Here is a 17474-nt window from a genome sequence, read left to right as displayed (position 1 = left end):
GAAGTACAGAGGAGATAAAAGAAGGGCAAGGGCAGGGGCAAGCTATAGCCCCAAGTTCACATGCCCGTGGTTTATTTATTCCAGTAGACCCCACCTCCTACTCATTATCACCTTCCAGCAAGACAGTTACTAGATGAATCCATCAGGGGATTCATATATTGGTTAGGTCAGAGCCCTCAGAATCCGCCCTCAGAATCCAGATACTTGTGAAAATCTGTAAGTAGACAGCCAAGCCCCTGATACATCAGACCGAGATTGGAGAGGAGGGGAGGGGGCAGTACATACTCAAACTACAACGTGTTTCCATGCTGGGGTATATAGCTCTCTTCGTCCACAAACCCTGTCGTGCCTATAGCTATCATTTGCTTTTGTCACTTGACAAAACACCACAGGCAATACAGCACCGGTGATAACGAGGAGGAGCTCCCGATCTGCTCTGTGACTACCTTCATTTAAAACACAGTTCAGGCTAGAGAGATGGCTCAGGGGTTCAGAGCCCTTGCTGCTCTTACAGTAGTCATGAGTTCGGTTCCTAGCACTCGCATCAGGCAGCTCACTGCAGTCTATAGCTCCAGTTCCAAGGGATACAGTGCTCTCTCCTAGCCTTTGTGGGCACTGCAGAGGTGCACGTAACATCCATGCTGCGCATAACTAGAAAGACAGCAGTTCTGTTGCTTAGCTGTGCCAGATCTTCACTTTTTAATCTATATAATGTAAATACTAATAGTTTCTGTCTTGTAGGACTTGGAGAGCATAATATTATTATTTCTTAAAGAGACATGCAAAGTTCCCAATTTTAAGTATTCATCATGTACTGAACAAATGTTAGCAGAACTAGCCATTTTGATCCTTTAAAAGTTATTTTCTTATGTTACATGTTTTGATTGTATTCTTTCCTTTGAGATACTCTCCACCTCAGTTCATTCTCTTTTACTTTCTCTCTCTCTCAAAAACATAAAGTAAATGAACAAATAAAACCCAGGAAGATAAAAAAAAAAAATGACAAAGCAAACAAAAAGCACAGGATCGTCCCAAATCCAAACCGAAACCCTAAGCCAGCCTGTGATGTCTGTTTTGTGTTGGCCAACTACTGGGCTTGGGCATGTATCAGTTGTAGCTATCTTCTTGGTTGGGGTGGAGCTTTGCCACTTCCCCTTCTCTTTGCTATAGTTTTGTCTAGACCCAACCTTTTGTGAGTATTGTGCATGCTGTTAAGTCTCTGAGCTAGTATGTATGTTGGCCTTGTTATTTTGAAAGATGCTATTTCCTTGGAGTCACCCACTGCCTCTGGCTCAGTCTTTCCACCTTCTCTTACACATTGATCCTTAAGCCTGATTTCCAAGCCATCTATGTTGACTGTGGGTCCCTGGTAGAGAGCTGTTTTGGGGGATCAGCTGGTAAGCTGGTCTCTAAAAGTGGTGACTGAATGAGGTAGCAGAGAAGAACTAGGATTTTAAACATTTTTAATGTAGATAATCTAGTGACAGTTATATTTTGCAACAGTCACTTTTACATAATTGCTTTTATACTCATTCTTCCCAGCAGAATGCTTTGCCGTAAGAATAACTCCACACACCTTTCCCACAGCCATTTGTGACTTCTTATGCAGTCTCTGTGAACTTAAGGATTTTAGGAGGCACATGTAAATGCATTTATACTGTGGTTGTCTCTATGACTGGCTTATTGCTATGTGGCATAATGTTTTCAAGGTTAATCCATGGCATAGCATGTGTTGTCACTCTGATTTACAACTTCACTCCTTGTGATTAGAGAAGACACTTTCCAAGTAGATGTGAAAACGTGTCCATAGAGTTTTCCCAAGGAAATTGATAATAAATTGATTAAAAATAGTTAACAACTAGCGACTTGTTTGGCTGGGTCAATTGGACAGAGGGACTGTAGCTGGTTTATGTAAGAATATTGCTAAGGTAGTTGTGTGTGGCAGATGGAACCCTGAGGAAATAGTAAGTAGGAGAGAGCCCTTGGAAAAACAGGAGCACCAGCCAAGACAGTACCATGGACATTCTTAGTAAGATTATAGGAAGGTAACCATGATCAGGTTTATATATTTTGAACGCTGGGCTGGCAAGATGGCTCAGCAGGTGAAAATACCTGCTGGCAAGTCTGGTGACCTTTGACCTCTGAAACCCATTAATTGTTAGAACAGAACCAGCTCCTGAGAGTTGTTTGTTCTCTGACCTGCACATGCTTGCCATTGTTTGCCCCCAACAATAAAATAAAATAAAATAAAAATAAAATAACCATTTTTTTTCTATTGAATTTAGAAGCAGCAGCAATATAGCTTACATTGTCAGGAACTTATATTGTCTTGAATCCTTGAAGGGTTGAAGTTACCTGATATTGTAATAATTTTATGTATTAATTGATTCTTATCTTGCAGTAGCAAGTATTTTAGAAAATGCTATGTTTAAACAAGTAGTCTATACTATATTTAGTCATATTGATCATGAATTGCTTTTAAAGATCCAGTCTTCATGTTCTTCATGTACCAGTGGTGCCTCAGTTCTTACTGGGAACTCGACAGGGAATGGAGCCTGTTGGGCTGGGGAGATGGCTCAGTAGTTACAGAGTAATGCGTTTGCCATTGCAGAAGGTTGGAGCTCTGCTGTAGCACCCACATTGAGGGGCATCTTCTTGCAACACCAGCTCCAGGTGCATTCCATAACATAACTCTGGCCTCTCAGGGCACCTGCACTGTGTATGAGCGCATATCTGTATGTTGCGTGCGTGCGTGCACACACAAAACTTTTTAAAATCTTAAGAGAATGTGGGAGGTTTTAGTAGTTCAGGTAGTTGAGAGGTCTTTGGGGGGGGGGGGCTTGGGTGGTTCACAGCAGTGACCTTCTGAGTGACAAACCATAGTGCTGCTTACAGCCGTTTACTAACTGCCAAGGCCTGAGATCAGGTCCAGATTCTAGAGGAACCAGACAGTTCTTCATGAGCCAACAGCTATTTTACAATGTAATATTTCCTAAAGCTGGTTCCTTACAAGAATGGTTACACTGTAGTCTTACTAATGCACTAAAAGTCTGCTTGTGGCATTTGATTCACCCACTTTGTATATATGCTGTTCACATAACTTAAAGACAGTGTCCTTTCTTTAGTTTTATAAGTCTCTACTATTTGTTCAACCTTAATTATACCCATCATATCATATTTAGCAGTTAACAGTATCATATTGTAATTTACATTAGTTTTTCTGGGTGCTCATCTTATTCTCCAGATTAAATTGTTTGAGGGCAAACAGGAGTTAATTTTGCAGCATTTTCTGTGTTGTGCTAGCTGAAGTTGACAGTGCTGATTGGACAAGTGATCAGTTATGCGTTTGATTTTGAGTGATGTGTTTCTGAGATATTTAGTAGATAGCATGGATTTTATACTTTGGTCTTATGGGTAACCACAACAGAAGAAAGTATATATTAGTTAAATTCTCAACATCTCTTATAGTCGGATGTACTGTAGAAAGAAGATTGAATATAGTGATGTTTTAAAGTAAATGCCTTAAAGAAAACCTCATGTTCATATGATAAAATAGGGAAATATTACAAAATTGGAGTCCCTGAAGCTTCTGAGTTCCCTGTATGCGTCAGCAGCCATAGCACTAGAAGAGCTGCTTTATTGGCAGAGGCACGTTAGTAGCTTTGTCCGTGAGAAGCGCCAAGGGTCCTATTTCAGTTCATGATTATGCTAGAGGAGTGACACAAGAGCTGTTGACCTGCTCTTAAGCAGAGAATAGAATGTTTTTACAAATAGATTAAAGTACATAGAGAGATGTGAGGAGCTAGGTTTCTAACATTAGGAATTTCATCTTTTCTTGTCTAGTCTAAATACAGTTGACCTTCCAATCCTTACTAAATGATTCTGAAAACAATAGCTTTAATGGGATGGTTTAATAGGGTTAGGGTAATAGTTGAGTTGTTTGTATATCTCTGAGTGCTATTAGGTGCAAAGAGTAATATGAGATATAGGATTTATTAAGCTGGAGACAGTGTAATGCCACTAGGATATTTTATGTGTCTGGGCATGAATATGTGGAGGTCAGGGGACAATACTTGAGTTGGTTCTGTCTTTGCATCATGCAGACCCAGGGGGTTGAACTCAGGTTGTCAGGCTTGGCAGCAAGCATTTTCATCTACACTGAGCCAGCTCTCTGGGCCTTGAACTCTAACTTTACCTGGTAGGTGTTGGGCTTTTTTTTTTTTTAATTTTACTTTCATTCATAATTTTCAATTGTGTGTATTATAGATGTTTTTCTAGATTGTCAGGTTGTTATTTTTTTCTTTTTATTTCCTTCTCTGCTTTTCTTATTTTTCAGTTCGTTCATGTTTTTATTTTTAACTCATGGTATTTTTCTTAATTTTACTTTCCCAGAGAAGGTTATCCTAGTAGGGGTTATCATTGCTATGATGAAGTACTATAACTAAAACAACTTGGAGAGGAAAGGGTTTATTTGGCTTTTGTGTTCTGAATCAAAGTCCATTGAGGGAAGCCAAGGCATGAGCACCACAAGTAGGACAGAAATGTGGTGGCAGGAGCTGAATCAGAGGCTATAGAGGAATGCTACTCACTGGCTGCCTTCCCCTGGCTTGCTAAGTCTGCTTTCTTGTAGAACTTAGGACCACCAGCCTAGGGGTGGTTCCACCCACTGTGGCATGGGCCTTCCTCTATTAATCAGTAATTAAGAAAGCCCTATCAGTGCTTGCCTGCAGCAATCTTCCGGAGGCATTTTCTCAGTTGAGGCTCCCTCCTTGCAGAGGTCAAGTTGACATAAAACTGACAGGACAAGAATCAGTTCTTAATTAGTTTCTTGCTTTGTCTTACCCATTTTTTATTTTGGTCTTTTGTATTTTTAGTTAAAGATTGAAAGAAAAAACCTTAAATGTTTACTTCAGTCATTTCAGTTGACTTTACTGTGTTTTCTGTGGCTTTTGGTAGAGAGGCTGGGGTTTTAATCTTTCATTAGCTGAAGTATTTTGACTTGGATTATCTGAGTACTTAAGCTTCTGTTACTTAAGAGTCCTACAAGTGGGAGCTGGAGAGAAGGAAGGCTCAGTGGTTAAGAGCAAATACTGCTTTTCTAGAGACCAGAGTGGAGTTTCGAGGACCCATGTCAGGAGGCTCACAACAGCCTGTAACTCCATTCCTAGAAGACCAAATGCTCTTTTGGCTCCCAAGGATAACCCCTGCCTACAATGTGTGTGCATAGATAAGTAAAAATACCCACCATTTAAATGTGATATACTAATTTTTTTCTTGTAAAATAGAACTGTTTAAAGTTTTTTTTTTTAATTTAGAAGAAATTTTAATTTAAAAAGTACATATGTTTATGGATTTCCATGAGATGTTATGATACATATATGTACTGTGTGATGTTTATGGTGAGGTCGGCACATCTACCTCTTTAAACAGTTACCATTCTTTGTAGGGAAAAACATTCAAAATCCAGCTTTTTTTTAAAAATAGGTTATAATGTTGTTATGTGTAGTAGTTAGGCTACTGTGCAGAGTACCAGAACATTCACCTCTGACTTAGTTAGAGCCTGGGAAAAAGCTGAGTTGTTAAGTGTCAGTGCTTGCTTGTTACGACTCGGGAAGAATCTCATGAAGGTCCTACTGAACAGTGTGTAGCCATGAGCTAACTGTACTTTTCTGCTTTAGTGGACACTCCATGCTTCCATCTTCTGATCTCTCTGTGTTCTCAGAAAGCATAAAATTGGGTACTTACCCCTTAACAAACACATAATCTGCTTCTGTGAGTTCTTTAGATAATTGCTTGATCTGTTTGTTGTCTTTGGTCATTGTAGACTCAACTTCAAAGTAGACACCCTCTTCCCCCTTCCCCCTTCCCCTTTCCTCCTTCCCCCTTCCCTCTCCCCTCCTCCCTCCCCCTTCCCCATTCTCCTTTCCCCCTTCCCCCTTCCCCTTTCCTCCTTCCCCTTCCCCCTCTTCTTTCCCCCTTCCCTCTCCCCCCTCTCCCCTCCTCCCTCTTCCTTCCCCCTTCCCCTTCCCCCCCCCTTCCACATTCCTCCTTTTCCCTTCTTCCTTCCTGTTTCCCTCCCTCCCTCTCTCCCTCCCTTCCTGAAGTATAGATCTCTTTGGTGTAAGAGTTCAGTAGTTAATTGTTCTCTTAGGATGATAAATCTCTTATTATAAAGGAGTTTCCCTTTGTTATAGGATACCTTTCCAATTAATATTTACATTAAAGGATGCTGATATTTCTCTTAAGAATTGAGAGACAACCTTAAAGCAGTATGTTTCATGCTTGACGGGAGAATGGAATCTGACTTTTAGAAATCGATTCAGTGGAAGTGTTCCTGTACACTTTGGTCTTTAAGTGTTGGCATTTATAATGTGTGGCTGTCTGTCTGCTCACAGAACCCTCATAACTCCTGGCTGATTAAGCTTTCTCTACAGGCCAAATTCTTATATTGTAACATTTTGGTGAGTCCATGTCTAATGAATGCTGGCCTTAGGAGAAACTTAAGTTTCTCAGCATCTGGGGAGTGCTGAGAGAGCTTATCTTCAAGGACTGGGTTCTCAAGTAAGTGGGTAAGCCAGTGGTGGGTAAGCCAGTGGGTTTGCCAGTGGGTTTGCCAACGGGTAAAGGTGCTTGCTGCCAAGACTGCCAGTCTGAGGTCAACCCTTATGACTTACATGTGGACTAAGAAAACTTACTTCTGCGAGTTGTTCTCAGAGCTCCATGTATATCTGTGGGACTTGTGTGCATTCATACTTATGTATATTTGCACACTAAATAAAATGTTGAAAGAAAGCAAAACATGTAACAGTGCATGGTACATCTGCTGTTGTGAATTACAAAGTAGGTGTCTTTTTTTTTCAAATGTGTTAAAAACTTCAAATTGAATCAGGATGCTAATTTAGTTTAGAGAGAAATAGGAATTGTTTACATTAAGAGACAAGTGGAAAAGTAATTAAAAAGAAATGAAACTTTATATTTTAAATAAACAAAATACTATCGTCAGTATTAAGTAGAATTTTAGGGATATAAGAATATTTATTTGTAAAGCATTCTTCAGCAGGTTCAAAAGACTTTTTAAAAAAGGCATTGGTTAGAGAAAGCTCAGTTTGTGAAACAGTAGGACTGAGGAGTTTTCTTTAAAGGTTTTACAAGTCTCCTTGGTGCGACCACCATCTGGTCATTGTTAATTCTTTATTTATGTGCTGGATTAGGTATTTGTAATTTTGTTTGGGTGTATATGTGCATGCCACAGGTCAGAAGACAGCTTTCAGGAGTTGGTTCTAACTTTCCACTGAGGATTCTGGGGATCAAATAAGCCAGGCTTGCATAGCAAAGTTTCACCTGCTAAGCCATCTTGCTGGCCCATATGTTTGTGGATTTAGCCTGAACCTGTTTATAAAAAGTATCAAGTTAAGTGATGGAGCTGTAGAGTGCTTGCCTTGCATACATGACATCCTAGGTTCACCCTGTACCCCAAAAAACTGTTGACAAATGGAGCTGGGGAGCAGCTCATTGCCTCAGAGTGCTTTATAGCACAAACATGAACCAGGAGTGCCTGTGTACCTTTGTGACCCTAGTGCTTGGGGCAAGGGTCAGTTGGAGGCAGAAGGATGACCGGGCTTGCTGGCCTATTAGCTTAGCCAAAAAAGCGACAAGCTCCAGGTTTAGTGAGGGACCTTAGGCAGAGTTGACAGAGATACCTACTAGGCTGCCAGATTTTCAGATCAGTGTTTTATATGTCACTAGTGTGATAGTCTAAACTTGTTTTATTGAAAACACATTCTATTTTGGGAAAGTAAACTTGAAAAATTGGAAGTGTAGTTGAACTTTTTTTTAAAAATCTGTTGCTATATTTTCACAAAGTGAAACCCAACCTAGATAGATGACAAGCTCCATTCTTCAAAGCCTCCCTTTGCATCACTAGATAGTAACTCCTTCATAAGGAAGGTAATTACCCTGTGAGTTTATCAGAGATATGCTTTGCTTAGCCTCAGTTTTAACAAATAGCTAGATGCTAAGTGTGTGCTTGTTTAGGTTCTTATTTCATATTCTTAACTTAGGTTCCATTGTAGGACTGTACTGCAGCTCATGCCAGGTTCTGCTGGTGGTGCTTGGATTCTGAACAGTTTGGGGCTCATAAGGATAATCTTGCCAAGACAGTTCATCTCCCTATCTTTTTGCAAGCTCACACTCACTGTTGGTAGTGGGATGCCTAGGAGAGGGGTTATTTGGTAAGTGGAGTGTGTAGCTCTGTACCATTTTACGTTTCTTTTTCCAGAGGATAAATACCAGTTGCAGCATATGCACATGCTTGCTTTCAATTAATATTATGTAGTTTGCAGTAGTGTCTCACAGTGATGACAATATGTATTTTCCTGATTTTATTGAGTATGATCTTTAGAATTTTAATTAGATTCTTTGGCTGTCTTAAGAATTAGATTGTTATTTTATTTTAAAAAACATTCTATTTTTGCTTATGTGTATACAGATATGTCTGTGTGTGGGTTGTACATGTGTGTGCAGGAGGATATTGAACTCTATGTAACTAGAGTTATAAGGGGGTCTCGGAGCTCCTGTGGGTGCTAGGACCTGAACTGAGGAGCTCTGGAAAAGCAGGAAGTTCCCTGACCATAGAGCTGTCTCTCTAGCATCGCTTGTCATTTTCTTGATGTTTTGAAATTGTTTTTTTAACATGTTTTGGATATGAATCTTGGTTGTATATGTGCCTTGCTAGGGTTCTGTATCCTTAGCCTGCATTTTCAGTTTTTCATAGTGAATATAGAATTCTAACAATCCAGTTTTTTTCCCTCATGGGTGCCATTTAAGAAATCTTTGCCCATTTTGAAAAAGTTATAACAGCCGGGCATGGTGGCGCACACCTGTAATCCCAGCACTTGGGAGGCAGAGGCAGGCGGGTTTCTGTGTTCAAGGCCAGCCTGGTCTACAGAGTGAGTTCCAGGACAGCCAGGGCTACACAGAGAAACCCTGTCTCAAAAAAAAAAAAAAAAAAAAAAAAAAGTGAAAAAGTTATAACCATTTCTGGTCATCTTCTAAAAACTTTATTGTCCTAAATTTTCTGTTTAAGCCTCTAATATCCCCCTTTCTTTCTATATTTCCCATGGTCTTGGATTAAATGCTATCAATCTAATTGCTCTTGATTTAGCTCAAGTAGATAGAAGAAATCTGTTGATATGACTTAGTGATACTTATTTAATGTGGTGTGCATGCATGTGTGTGCTGAATGTATACAAGTGGCAGTCAGAGGACAATAGGATAGGTTCCTTTATCTTTGTGGGCTCTATAGATGGAACTGAGGTCATCAGACGATGTGGCGTCTAGGTAGGGTCTTTACATCAAGACCCTTGCCATCTTGCCATCCCAAGAAACATTTTACTTTTGTAAATGGTTGTATAATTTTTAGATGGAAGCAGTTGTGTTGTTAATTAAATTTTGTGAGTCTGTAAAAGAAATTTTCAAAGTTTTTCCACTTTAACAAAGAGGCAGTCAGTTTTACTTTATATTATAGTACATTCTTTTGAGTCTAATAATGGTGGTGATAGAAGACGTGTGTTTTCTTTTGAGGTAGTGTCTCTAGCCCAGGCTGGCCTTGAGCTTCCTACTGAACTCCTGATCTTCCTGTGTGAACTTCTGGGGACCCTTACCCCGCTTATAATGGCAGTGAGACCCTGACGAACTGTACAGCTTAGTGCAGCTGCTGTGGTTAACCATGAAGTGATTAACGACAAAAGATAACTCAGTGCTTTGTGAGGCCCACGTGTGGTGCCTGGCAAATAGGAAGCCCCATGCATATTAGTTGGAACTCTTATTCCTGAATTTTTGAACCTAATTAAACTTGAAACCTGACTGAGAAGATTTGTACTATAGTTGTTTTTATTAAGTAAGATGACTTAAATCTAACTTTTATAAGTAGTAAAATCAACTTGCCAGTTTATACATATCTTTTTGCTGTGGATAATGTATTTTAGTAGTTTAAATTTTGCCAGTGTTCTCGTAGTTTATTATCTCTTCCATGCATTATGTATACAAGTTATTTTTAAGACCATGAAAACTTTAGGCAGACTATGTTTAACTCTGACATTGAATAATTATTTTTATTTTTTGTTATTCAGGAAATCTCAGCTATCAACCAGACTTTTAAAAGGCTCTCTAGATATTTGGTAAGTGCTTGATTTCTGTGTACTTTTGCACATTTCTTTAACCCTTCTTGACATCAGTAAGTTAAATTATAATAAGAATTATATTTTCATTTTTACCTAGGTACGAGAATTTCTTCTCTTTATATCTTTTGTGATCCCTCTACACATTGTATCTAGACAATCAGGTTAGTAAGTAGAAATGGTAATTTATGAATTAAACATGACTCTTTCTACATGAGATTTTATAATAATTGTCTATTAATTGCCAAAACATGCAGATGATGATGATGATGATGATATTTTTACTGTCTGTTGCTGATTGTTCCTTAATGTATTAAGTCTTGTTTATTACAATGTATGAGCATAAGCACCATTACTGTGGGTTGGCATCTATGCTGTTTCCAATCTGGATTACTTCAATTTCTCTGTTATAAGACTAAAATGAAAATTTCTGTTTGTAGTTGCCTTTAGTTAAGAATCTGGTAAGTTAATCATTTCACTAGAGTAAGCTGCCCCCTTCCCTGGCCCACTGTGTACATAGTGCATGTGCGTACATGTGTACAGGTATGTGTGCATGCATGTTGAAACCACAGGATGATGTCAGGTGTCTCGCTTTATCATCTTCTACCTTGTTCTCTTGGGACAGGGTCTCACTGAAACTCGGGCTCATCATCTTTTGGCCAAGCTAGCTGGCCAGCAAGCTCTAACAACCTTTTTGTGTCCCTCAACCTAGTCGTGGAGTTGTAGGGCCACCTGACCATGCCTAGCTTGTATGTGCGTGCTGGGAATCAAACCTAGCTTCTCAGCTTGCACAGCAAGCACCTCTAGTCAGTGAGCCATGCCAGCCCATCTCTTGTTCTGCTTCTTTTAGGCCAGCTCCCTTTTGTCCATCCATGCATCCACCCATACATGCATTATGTATATCCTGCACAGAAGAGAAAGAAGGTGATCGTTTCTCTTTCCTGAGTTTGGCATAATCATCGATTAACATGATGATTTCATTTCTACCCATCTTCTTAATGTATTTTTATTCTTCTTTATAGCTGAGGGGAAAAGACTCTTTATAGTACCTGTGTGCATGTTTCTCCATTCATTCATTCATTCATTCATTCATTCATTCATCTGTTGCATGGTGGCTGTGAATGGCACTGCAGCAAACACTGCTGTGCATGCGCTGTGTTGTGCTGGCTGGTTCTTTCAGCTATGTGTCTAGGAGTGGAATAACTGGAGCACAGGAGTGGTAGTTGTAGGTTTTTTGAGGATCCTCTATACTGATTTCCATAGTGGTTATACCAGCTTATATTTATACTAGCAGTGTATAAAGCATTCCTTTTTAATAGTGAAAAATTTCAAAGTGATTAAGTGTTCTATAAAATGGGATAAGTGCTGAGATATCCAATAATCAAGTATCATGGTATATTTTGTGGTTGTTTTGAATATAACTACACAAAAATGTTTATTTCATTCGCTAAAGGAGAGTCTCTAGATATATGAAATGGAAAAAAATCATTTTTTGTATTAAAGTGTTTACTCTATTTGAAACAGTCAATATTTAACCAGAAGATATTTCCATAGCAATTACAGCACATGCTTGCATGATCAGCAATTATAATCTTCTGTTTAACACACACTTGCAATTTGTAGCATATTCGGGAACAACTAATAGAACAAAGATGCCTGGGCAGATTTTCACTCCATATACAGTGTGGCGGCTCATCTCTGGAGTATGTCACACAGAAGGGGCTAGCTTGTGAACCAACTGTCATCATTGTAGGCTTTTGGGGGATGTCTCATCTTAAGTGTATTTGTAACAGTTTTATTGTCATACAGTTTACACACCAGAAAACCTCATACTCTGGTACTTTTCAGTGATTCTGAGGCTGTCAGGTATGCATTCCTCACAGCCACTCAGGCGCAGGGGGCTTTCTTCACCCTCTAACCCCGTCTCCCTCTCTTAGCAACAAGTGATGGGCTTTCTGCTTGAGAGTTTACCTGTTTTGGATATTTATAAAAATTCACCACATAGTATTTGTTCTTTTGTGCCTATCTTCACTCTCTTAGCACAGTATTTTCAGTGTCATATGTGTCATGTCAGTACTTAATTCATTTTTATGACTTGGTATTCCTTTGTATGCCATATTCTACTTATCCATCAGTTAATAGAGCTACTTTTTTGGCTGTTAGGAATGTGCATTGTGAACTTGTGTGGATATATATTCTCATTTCTTTTGAACATGTGTGAATGGGGTGGGGTTGATAATTAATCCTTTGTGTTCCTCTTCGAGCAGTGATCAGAACAGCAGTACACAAGGGTCCTAGTTCCTCCACATCCTATGGCGGCCCTGTGTGTGTATTTTAGTCTTCAGTGTTGGTGCGCTCGTGTGCTTACTGGCCGTTTGTTGTCTCTGAAGAAAGAGTCATTCAAGTTTGTTGCTCATTTTTCAGAACAAATAGTAGTTGTGTTGAGTTGTGATCACTCTTTCTAAGTTGTGAATAGCAGACTTCTGTTAAATTTGTGAGTTCCAAGTATTTTCTTCTGTTCTGTGGATTATCCTTTTAGTTTGAAAAAAAAAGTCATTGTAAAAAACGACTTATGTTGTTTTTTTCAGATGGGTTTCTCTGTGTAGCCCGGCTGTCCTGGAACTCACTCTGTAGACCAGGCTGGCCTCAACCTCAGAGATCTAACTGCTTTGCCTCCCGAGTGGTAGGTTTAAAGGTGTCTGCCACCATTGTCTGGCAGAATGAAAGATTTTAATCTTGATAGAGCTCAGCTTTCATTTTGCTTTGCATGTGGTACAAAGTTACAAGTTTATTTTAAAATAAGCTATTAGTGATAGTTAGGTCTGTGATAGGCTTCATCATAAGTCCATTTGAAATGCCAAAGAACACTGGCATTTCTTGTATCTGTTGTCCAGAGCATAAAGGAAAGTTTCTATTGTATTTGTCTTTCAGTTCCTCATGCATTTGTCTCCACTACCTTATGTTTGACTCTGTGTATTACTCGACACCCGACCCTACTTGCCCTTAGGGGTTGGAGGTGAGGTGGTGCAGTCAACAACACAGACTCCTTGAGCAGGTGAGAAACACTGTGTTGTGGAATATATTAAAGAACCGCCAAGTTCCTATGCTCCAACTAGCTACTCTGCCCACCAACTCTCTGGTGGGGTGGAACTTTCTGAGTTCCCTTCACTGCCCCGCCGCCCCATACAACGACCATCCACCCTTTGGTAAGCTACCACAACACCCAGCAACCTGGTAGAAACAAAATTCTAGAAGCTTATAATTAACAAGTCAGATTTATGTATCAATAAATTCTCAGTTCACAAGATGCCCACACAATCAGAGCCAATTGATAATGATACAAGTTGCCCACCTAGATCAGACAAGTTATCCCAATATTCTATTCCTATATGATATTCATAACTGCCTATGGCTATTTAAAACCACTCGGGATCAGGATCTTCTTCCTGTCTGTCTGCCTCCTTCTTGGCTTCCCTCCTCCTTTGAGATGTTCTCTGTCTCTGCAATTCTTTGCTCCGCCTCCCTTTTCCCTGTCCAATCATAGGCCTTCTACTGCACTAATATCTTAACGTAATTGGACAGGGAAAATCCTGCCACAGCACTGCAGCAAGCTCATCTGAACACTGCTGCAAGCTCCTTTAATACCCTCCATCCACACCCCACTGGTCGCAAGAACAGCAATTCCTGACTGGCTGACAATGTCTGCACTAGCAATCCATGGTCTCTCAGGCAGTCCTCAGTTAGGAACTCCTGCAGGAGATGCTTTTGTGGCTGTGTGCCCCCGGCATTTACATAGAGATGACTCTACTGTTCCTGTTACAGTTATTAAATGAGATGGGTTTATTTATATTAGTCTATGTTGTATGTGTTAGTTCCCCCTTCCTCTGAGATGAGATGGGGTCTTGCGCATCCCTGGCAGGTCCTGCATATCCCTGCTTCCTAAGTACTGGGATTTTTGAAGTTTTGTTGGCATGCCTGTGATTTCTGTTCTTGAAAGAAAATGGATTCATATGAGATTTATCTTTGTTACATTTTGGCTGAGAATGTTTTTTTGATTTGGCATGTGGCCAAAGCCTTCCCAGGGCATCACAGAACACAAAGCTGATAGAAGAAATGCTGGGAAGAAGCTCTGAGGCAGGATGGCATTAGAGGATGTCAACCATATATCTGAGTACAGTCTCTGCCCAGTTCTTTCACTGACTCCCGTGAAGTACTCAGGTGCCAGGGTAATGTTCCGAGTACCAGGCTGATGAATAGGAAGGCGTGGCCCAGAGGGGAAGGAACTAAGCACAGGCAGTAGCTGCATGCTGCAAAGGAGTTTGGCGTTCCCATCCACAACACTAAAGCCAGAGGTTCTGAAAGAGTGTAGCACAGTGCAGATAAACTGTTATGTTTGTTACATAAAGAATCCTGTTTTCAAAGGACTCAAGAATACTTAGGAGTGAATAGATAAAGCATAGAGGTACTTTAAAGATACAGGAGAGAGTTTTAGGGCTGTCTGGAAAGAGAGCTAATTAAGTAAGCAAAACAAGTGTTTAGCAGTGAGAAGAGTCAATTAACTTAGAGTAATAAAAGTCATCAACTAGAGGGATGGGGAGGATAAAGGATGGGGAGCCCGAGTGAGGGGCCTGCAGAGGCCTGCTAGCTATGTGAAGTCACAGGAGGATAAAGAATGGCTGCAGACTCAATTCAGCTGGAAGTGTCAGCCTGCAAAACCAGGGAGTTGAGGCAGAACCAGCATGTAAGAATCTACATTTAGCTATGTAAGAGGTCGAGCTGCTCAGTTGCAGAGAAAATCTTGAAAGCACTATAGAGAAAGAAGTTCCTCTGTTACTCTAAGTTAATTGACTCTCCTCACTGCTAAACACTTGTTTTGCTTACTTAATTCCTGGCTAGATGAGGAACTAGACATTCAGTGAGTGGAAAGAAAAGCTATCAGATGTGAATTCTGTGACCATCATAATTTGAAAGTGAAATAAAAATGTGTTCGGATTAAGAAATACTGGGGTTTCTATTGTTTCACCACAGTTATGAATAGTTCTAGAGGAGATCCATCAGTTTGAAGGGAAATAGCCCCAGAAGTCATATCAAAGCTAGTAAATATTTAATTTACTATAATTTTTCTAATTATAAAAAGCTGTATGATTTTCCTTACTGTAAAAATAATAAACTATAATACTATATTGTTGACTAAATAATGTGTACATGAAAACATTTATCAAGTTGCTGCGTTTCTTTTTGACTAAATCTGGATGTTGTTGTCATCATTGAGGATCTTTATTGTGCTTTTGCATATTTGAATGTCTCTCCTGTGACGTGTCTGAGAAATGACCTATCAGACTCTGTAATAAGACATACCGTGACAAATGGACGTTAAATGATATTTAGTCTTTCAATATCTCAAATCTGTTTAGGTCTTTAATTTAATTTCAGGTTGTTTAGTAGCATATTGTCACTTTGAAATGAGAGAATTTTATAACAGAGCTGCCATTCTAATTTTTTAAGGTAGGCCATTCAGTGACGTTGATTACATTTACACTGCGGTCGGCCGTATGCCTCTCGCTGCCTGTATGCAGATCTTTCTCCTTACTCCCACTAGAAACTCGGTACCCAGTGAGCAGCGGTCCTGCAGTCCCTCTTCTTTAAGTGTTGTCAGACTGTCTGAGCCATGAGAGTGCTGTTACTTCTCACCCGAGCTGCTTAGACAGTTGCTGCAGGCTCCTCTCAGTTTGTGACTGATGCTTCAAAAGGTTTTTTTTATTAGTTTGAAGGTCATTTTATATTTTTGCTTTTACATTTCATAAATTTTAGCGATTCTTTTAGCATCTCTGTATATAGCCTATGCATTAGTCAGGGTTCTCTAGAGTCACAGAACTTATGGAGTGTCTCTATATATTAAGGGAATAATTGGAATGACTTACAGCTAGTCCAACAGTGGGCAGCTGTGAGTGGGAAATCCAAGAATCTAGTAGTCAATCCCACGAGGCTGGGTGTCTTAGCTAGTCTTCCGGATAAGCTGGAACCCTGAAGAAGTAGGTTCTACAGATGTGCTGGCGAGTAGTGCAAGTAGGCAAAGAAGAGCGACTCTTCCTTCTTCCAGTGTCCTCAGTAGGCCTGGCCTAGCGGAAAGGTGTGTATCACCACGCCTGGCTTTGGAACATGCTCTGTCCCAGACTGGCCTCTTGTCTCCTGGGACTAAAGGAACGAACTGCCTTGCTTGGGTCTAAGCTTTTCATGGCCACTATGCTTCAAGATCTAGATCAAAAGCCTGTGTCTTCCAGCCTCAGGATCTAGATCACATATGTGCCCTCCATTTCTGGGTTGTAATTCATTCCAGATGTGGTGACACTAACAACCAGGAATAGCCATCACACCCTAATAGCCCCAAATTCATTGCATTAAACAAAGCCTCAAATTTGGATTGGATCAGCTGCCCTAAACTCCTGAGGGCTGCATTGTCAGCATATACTACCATGACTTTATATATATTTTGTTTTTCTATTGTATTTTGGAACGCTGAATAACGGCCCTCTAAATATGTTTATATCCTAATTTTCTTTTTTTTTAATTTATTTTTTATTGAATATCGTCTTCATTTACATTGCCAATGGCAAAACCTTTCCCGATATCCTCCCTCCCCTAAGACCCCTAACCCCTCCCCTTCCTCTCTCCCCCTGCCTCCACATATCTGCCTCTTCATCACCCTCCCTTCTCCCTCTCCCCTGTTTCCCTTTGTTCCGGCCTCTGTTGAGCCTTAACTGACCAAGGACCATTCCTCCCACTGATGCCCAACAAGGCCTTCCTCTGCCACATTTTTGGCTGGAACCATGTGTGCCCCTTGGTTGAGGGTTCAGTCCCTGGGAGTCTTGGGGCATCTGGGTGGTCAAAATCATTGTTCTTCCCATGGGGCTGTAAACCCCTTCAGCTCCTCTGGACCATGTTCCAGCTCCTCCGTTGGGGACCCCACCCTCAGTCCAATAGTTGGTTGTTAGCATCTGCCTCTGTATTTGTATTTGTAAGGCTCTGTCTGGCAGGGCCCCCCTGGAGACACCCATGGCATGCTCCTTTTGGTATACACTTCTTGTCCATAGTAGTGTCAGGGTTTGTTGACTGCTTATAGGATGAATCCCCAGGTAGGGCAGTCTCTGCTTTACTTCAGTCTCTGTTCCACACATTGTCTCCCTTAGGGAACAAAATATATCCAAATTTTCAAAAGCCGTGTTGTGCCTTGTCCTGAAGGAACTGTGTATGTGGTTAAGAATGTTAAAATGAAAAGGCTAGGGAAGAGGAGGAGAT

The 17474-nt window shown here is 40.3% G+C and overlaps 1 protein-coding gene across 15 annotated transcripts in view; it reads left to right on the top strand.

Annotated features, from left to right (window-relative positions):
- The window catches only part of Fbxw7 (F-box and WD repeat domain containing 7), a 162913-nt gene that overhangs the window by 36128 nt on the left and 109311 nt on the right, over window positions 1-17474 (top strand). For 9 of the 15 annotated variants that reach the window (XR_007977495.1, XM_052180257.1, XM_052180256.1 and 6 more), the window contains 2 exons: window positions 10131-10178; window positions 10279-10342. The exons of 1 other annotated variant lie outside the window; for it this stretch is intronic. The gene's annotated coding sequence lies outside the window, so the exon portion shown is untranslated. Of the gene's footprint in view, window positions 1-10130; window positions 10179-10278; window positions 10343-13109; window positions 13234-17474 lie in introns of those variants that run through there. 5 more of the 15 variants (XM_052180259.1, XM_052180253.1, XM_052180260.1 and 2 more) reach the window with 2 other exon arrangements.

The sequence above is a fragment of the Apodemus sylvaticus genome, chromosome 4 (genome assembly GCF_947179515.1).
Source record: "Apodemus sylvaticus chromosome 4, mApoSyl1.1, whole genome shotgun sequence".
NCBI lineage: Eukaryota > Metazoa > Chordata > Mammalia > Rodentia > Muridae > Apodemus > Apodemus sylvaticus.
The sequence above is the reverse complement of the archived record's forward strand: the minus strand, read 5'-3'. Positions and strand labels throughout refer to the sequence as shown.